This window comes from Colobus angolensis, unplaced genomic scaffold (assembly GCF_000951035.1).
Source record: "Colobus angolensis palliatus isolate OR3802 unplaced genomic scaffold, Cang.pa_1.0 Scaffold153, whole genome shotgun sequence".
NCBI classification, from domain to species: domain Eukaryota; kingdom Metazoa; phylum Chordata; class Mammalia; order Primates; family Cercopithecidae; genus Colobus; species Colobus angolensis.
The window spans coordinates 699,719-706,250 of record NW_012114633.1 but is presented as its reverse complement, the minus strand read 5'-3'; the positions used below and the strand labels follow the sequence as shown (position 1 = coordinate 706,250).

Genomic DNA, 6,532 nt, shown 5'->3' with positions numbered 1-6,532 from the left:
GGGGAGTTATACCTGATATAAATGATGAATTGATGGGTGCTGACGAGTTGATGGGTGCAGCACACCAACATGGCACAAGTATACATATGTAATAAACCTGCACGTTATGCACATGTACCCTAGAACTTAAAGTATAATAAAAAAATAAAATTAAATTAAAAAAAAGAAAAAGTATAATTCGATTGCTTGTAACATAAGGATAAATGCTTGAGGTGACGACTACCACATTTACCTTAATGTGATTATTATGCATTATATGCCTGCATCAAAATATCTCACGTACCCCATAGATATATACACTGACTATGTATCCACAAAAATTGAAAGTTAAAAAAATCACTTTACTGTAAATGCATGGATTTACTTCTGGGTTCTTTATTCTGTTGCACTGGATCTACACATCTATCTTTATGAAAGTATCCTACCCTTTCGATTACCATAGATTTGAAGTAGATCGTGAATCAGGCAGTGTGATGCCTGTATTTTGTTCTTTTTGCTTGAGGTTGCTTCAGCTATTCTGGGTCCATATGAATTTGGCTAGATTGTGATTCCATAAACATTTTAAGATTTTAATTTGATTTCTGTGAAAATTTCATTGTTGTTTTAGAAATTGCATGAATCTGTAGATTGCATTGGGTAACGTGAACATTTTGACAATATTAATTCATCCAATACATGAACAAGACATATATTCCCATTTATTTGTGTATTCAATTTCTTTCATCAATGTTTTCTAATTTTTCATTTATGAGTAAATAATAATTTTACACCACCTTGTAAAATAATTTTATTGTCATAGATACTTTTCTAGAACAAATCAATAAGATCTAAAATTTAATCTAAAATATCTGTTTCAACAAACGTATCTCTGAATCCATTTTGTAAACAGATATAAATATACACAAATATGGGTGTACAGAACATTCATTACAACGTTTGCGACAAAAAATTAGTGGAAACAATCTCAACATCCATCAAAACATTAAAACTGAATGTATTATACTCTTAAAATAAATATTTTGATAACAGCAATAAGTTTTAAACTCTTTATATACAAATATTGAATATTTTGAATAAAATACTGATAAGACAAAACAAGATACAAGATAAGCAAGATACATAAAAGGGAGAAAACAATTATGAGTCTGTGTATATGTATTTGTGTGTGCACATGCACTACTTGTATATGTATGAATTAATTCCTGTAAGGATTACTTAGCAGGTGAAGACCAGGAATTGGAGGGAGACTGTATACTCTCCCTATACTCATTCTCATTTGTAAAACCTGAATAACATAAGTGAATTAAATAAAAATATATAAAATTAAGATAGCAAAAGATATGGTTTGGCTTATATTTATCTTAATTTAATATGGTTCTTTGGAAATACATAAGTGAATAATTGTATAGAAATTTTCTATCCTGAGAATTTCTTACACAGCTAATATGAACCATGAACAAACTTCAGGGTAATATATATATATATATATATATAAACTAAGAGTAAAACAAATGTTTTACTTGGGAAAAGAAAAAGACAAAAAAAAATCTCTATTTCCACATTATTAAATTTTTAAAGTAGTAAATATTACCAATCAAAAATAATAATTATCCATTCTCTCACACGTTGTGAATAACATTCAATTATAAAACGTGCATAAAAATATATTTTGCTCCGTTTAAATGTATTTGTTAACATATTAAATAAAATACAAAAACAAAATATATTTAAATATATATTTACTAATAACACATGGATACTTAAATGATTTTGTCTATTGAAAATGAATTTGAATTTTTTTATTAAATTAAATTAATATTGTTTTCTTGATTCTAGAAACAATTTGTGTCTTTCATAAAGATTCAGTTTTACAAAATATATGAGAAATAATTAAAATACAAATTATTTTTGTAAGCTACTAATTGCCTAATTTTTTACTGAGTATTCTTATACGTATCTTTCTTTGCACACACATACACACACATGTATATGTAAAGGTCCATGCAATTTTGTTTACAATGGGATTTTCATATGAACAGTTTACATTCTTTTCACCTGCTGTCAATATGATGTGAAAATTGTACCATGTTAAAATGCTCAGATAAACACTATTATTTTAAACAATTGCCTTGTTTCCTATTATTTTAATTCTAGGGTTTACATATAAAACAATCTAAGCAGTCTGCAACTGTTGGACTTATAGATTTTCCACATCTTTTCACTATTATTAGAACAACAAAGATAAGTATTCTAACTGTGATTTCTTTTCTGAGAACTATTTTAGAATATACAACTGTAAAACAAGGTATATAAAATTACAGTTCTGATTCATTACTAAGCATATGTTTTTATATAAAATTTTATGTTTTATTTTATAATTTTATATTACAGGTACTCATTATTCCAGGAGTAATTTGGTAAATTGTATGCTGGCTTTGAAATTATTGTATCTTTGACAATTATTTGTTGTCAATTTCTAATTTTATTATGAGATCATAACCATTTCATTGCCAAATAACAGACTGACTTTTGTAAATTTTCATAGATATAAGAGTTGTGTATGTTCTTTAATTACAGTACACACAATCATATAAACTTCTCTTTAAATAAATTTGCTGATTAATTAATTCCTATATTTCTTTGCTCATGTACTACATTATCACTTAATCCAATAATTACTAAAATAGTAAATACACACAGAAATATTTCGATGTTGTGTATTATGGGGGAAAATCTAAAACTGAATTGTGATACATACTATGCAAAATTATGAAGGCAAATTTTAGAGGTGGTTGTACTATATGATCCTATTTTTATATTCACATCCAAAAGTGAATAACAGAGCAAACTTCGGTACAGGCTGACAACCTGGAATATATGGAAAACATCACCCTTCCCCTGCTACTGAGTACATAAGAATTTAGCAGAGTATTGATGAGCACATGTATGTAAGGAAACTTCCCGAGGCTGAGAAAAGACCGTCTGAAAGCAGTAGAGAGAAGGGTACTTAGTGTTCACACAGGGCTGGAAATAGTGTCTGTTTTTACCAATCAGATTGACAAACCTCTAATTCAAGCGGTAGTAGACAGAGATTTCAGATGGGTCTCCCCTTAATTTTGGAGAATAATGAGCCCTTTGGTTCCACCAAACACAAGACCCTAAATGATCACATTTTCCAAGTTACTTAAAGCATCCACAATAAAGATCATGAAAAAGAAAATTACCAACCAAAAAAGTGAAATTCACAGTATCTGGAATTCCATGAAAGATTAGCAGGCATGCAAAGAAGGAGGAAATATGACTTTAAAAAAAATAAAAATCAATTTATTGAATCTAGCCCAGAGCTGATATGGATATTACAATTAGTACACAAAAAAATCCACACATCTCATTATCTTTTAAACAAAAGAAATACAGTCGTTATAACTATATATAATTATATAATTTATTCTGTTCAAAAGATAAAGAGATACATGGAAGTTTTTTTATTTGTTTGTTTGTTTTTAAAGACCAAACCCAGACTACTATAGTATGAAAACTACTAAGTTTTCATACTATATTTTCAGTGACTAAGCTGAAAATATACTAGATGTGATTAGTAGCAGATTAGGCAGCAGACAAAAGGATTAATGAACTTGGTAAGTGAACCACTAATTTCACACCTCGGTTTACACCTCTCCTTTTAATATGTTCACTAAAAGACATATATATACAAATATGCTCCTAGAAGCTGTATTTATGTCTCAAAAATGGACTAAACTCAAATGTTCATAAATATTAAAGTGAATCATTAAATCATGGTACATTTATACAATGGAGTAATATGCATAAATGAAAGTTAACAAAAATATTCATTTATCCAAAGAATCCAGGTCCAAAACAATATATACTGTATGATTCTACTTACATGACGTTTAAAACAGGTATGGTAGTAGAAATCAGGGTAACATGTACCTTTGGGTGGAGAGTTACTTAGAGAGGGCATACATGAGCATCTGGTGTGCTGGATAAACTACATTTCTTGATAAAATTGGTGGTTGCAAGAGTGTGATCACTGTGATAATTCATAGAGCTGTATGTTAATGCTGTTAGTACCTCTGTGCCTGTGTTATAATTCAATAAAATAAATAGACTGGAAAAATCAAAGGCAGACCAGGCATACACACACATACACACAAAAGATGAGCAAAACAAAAGACACATGATATCGAGACAATTGAGATTATAACATGGTTGGGCAACAATAAACAATTCTGATGAAGCTGGATTCCAGGATATTTTTGGAGGTGGAAGAGAGGTAGAAAAAACCTGTGTATTGGCTAAAAGTGAGAAGTAAAAGAATATGCTAGCAGCAGGAATTGCAGGACCTTTTTAATTTCTCATTGATACTTTGTTTGGATTATCTAGAGGACATTCAATTGGTGGTTCTAGATTTTTTAACATCATTTACAATTTTTTTCATCCTGCAGAAATAGAAAACTTACTCCTAGGCTAAGCATATTGAAACAATCTATGACAATCAACTTCGTGACATTTCTCTAAAGCTTTTATTTCATCAGTCATATTTTTATTTTTGAATTATGTTTTCATATTATGCATCATTCCTGTCTTTCTATGCATTCATATTTTACAAAAAAATTAAATACCATGCTTCATATCAACATTCCTATGGAAGTGTCAGTGTTACTTAAAGTCATTCAGTGTCATATTTAGTTTGCTAGATTAAGACAGATGATCGTTAAATTTTGACAGGCCAGAATTTTTGGAAAGAAATTGTCTGGCTTTGAGCAACTAATTAAATTAACAACTACATCATTCTACATACATTTTAGGAATGTATCTGCTGTCAGCAGTTTTCTTTGCATTGCATTTGCCCAATTTATTATAGTTTCTGGTGTAATGTAAATTGACTGACAAGTCTATTCTCTTTCCAAGGTTCTAATACCAATGCTTGACCCTAAAGTTTCCAGCATTCCAGGTTCTTTGTTTATATCTTCAGAATCTTTCTGGTGAGTCTTCTGCTAGCCTTTCCTCTGTGAAAGAAATGTTTTGTGTCATTTTCCTTGAACAATTATGAGAAGTTATACTTTTCTTTTTTTGCCCCCAAACAGAAATTAATGTTAATGATGTTGATGACATTGAATTGATTAATCTAATTAATTCCTCCAAAGGCTGCTTGCCATTATTTTTCAATCCATTATTAGTGAGCAAATGTCACCACAAATTGTTATTAAAGAATTTATTTACAACATATTATTATACATTTATCACCACCACACCACTGGCAAACACAGTCACAAACATACACACACACTCACACACACACATAAACCTTATATATAATTTAAGCTAGCACCATTTTACATCTGCACAAGAATATTCTAAAACATTCTCCATTAGCATGAATTATACCTTTACATTTTGTTTAAAGGAATATTTTCGGAGAGCATAATTGTACCTTCTGTTTAGATAACTACACAAAATTTTTAATGCCCAAGGTATTATTTTGAAACTTTGTACTTGGGATAAATAATTAAAACATAAAAGAAAAGGAACTGAATTTTTACATATAACTAATAATCAACATTTATTGAATGCTCTTCGTGTCATATATAACTAATGATTAGTTTCTATTGAATGTCCTTTATGTTATATATTTCACGTTACTTAGGGTGGTACTTCTAGGAATTTTGATAGTGACAGCACCTTCAAACATGACAAAGATGTGACTGAGGTACTTGTATGTCCTGTGGAATTAACATCTGAGCTGGTGTTGCTATCAAACCTGCATTGTTTACCACGGTGATATCTCTCTTCTAAAAAAGAAAAGAGAGAAACAGACGAACTCCCCAGCAACTTCTTTGTAGCTGTAGATTACTCATCTGCTTGATTAAAAAATGTGAGATGAGTTCCATTTCCCATCACTTGTCCTGTTTCCCTCCATTAAAAATAGTAGGTATTTGAGCTAACTTCTCTGAGCACATCATTTTCACAGCTTCTCTGTAAAATGGTAGTGATTTCCCTGGTGACTTCGTAAATTGTGTTTTATTGTTTATTTCTATTTATGTCAAAGAAAGATAATGTGAAAGTGTTAAAACTTGCTAAACGTAATATATAGATAAATGTTGGTAATTAACTAGAGTCTGCATTTCAAAAATATCAAATAACTCATTTTGGAATATATTGGATTGCTTGTGGAAATTAGATAAGAACACTATTAGATGTAAGTCTTCTGTTTTGTAAACCTATATTTAGTGGGGTGGACAGGTACTCTACTTCAAAGGAAAAAATGTTAGAAACCCATTAGAGAGTCACAAAATACATAGAATTCTGATAATATTTATATACTCTTCACAGTGAGTATCTTTTAGCACCACAGTCTCCGATGTTTCGGACGTGGCAATCCTTGGCTGCTCTGTTTTTCGTCTGTCATACTTCCTCACTTCTCTCCTTCCCAGAGTGGTAGGTTGATGGAAGCCACACACCAAGAGGCCATTCTACCTAGTTTTCTCTAAAGTCACATTGAAACTAT

At 30.2% G+C, this 6,532-nt stretch overlaps 2 long non-coding RNA genes across 2 annotated transcripts in view; one reads left to right on the top strand and one right to left on the bottom strand.

Moving 5' to 3' along the window:
* Positions 1-6,136, top strand: part of LOC105507770 — a 23,368-nt gene extending 17,232 nt beyond the window's left edge. Inside the window, exon 2 of the long non-coding RNA XR_001001156.1 lies at positions 5,672-6,136. This is a non-coding gene — a long non-coding RNA (uncharacterized LOC105507770). The remainder of the gene's footprint in view (positions 1-5,671) is intronic.
* LOC105507769 lies at positions 4,529-5,820 on the bottom strand. Its single transcript, XR_001001155.1, has 2 exons — positions 5,702-5,820; positions 4,529-5,033 (listed from the first exon to the last, which is right to left on the bottom strand). It is a non-coding gene; the product is annotated as an uncharacterized LOC105507769 (long non-coding RNA).
* Positions 6,137-6,532: the final 396 nt, after the last annotated feature.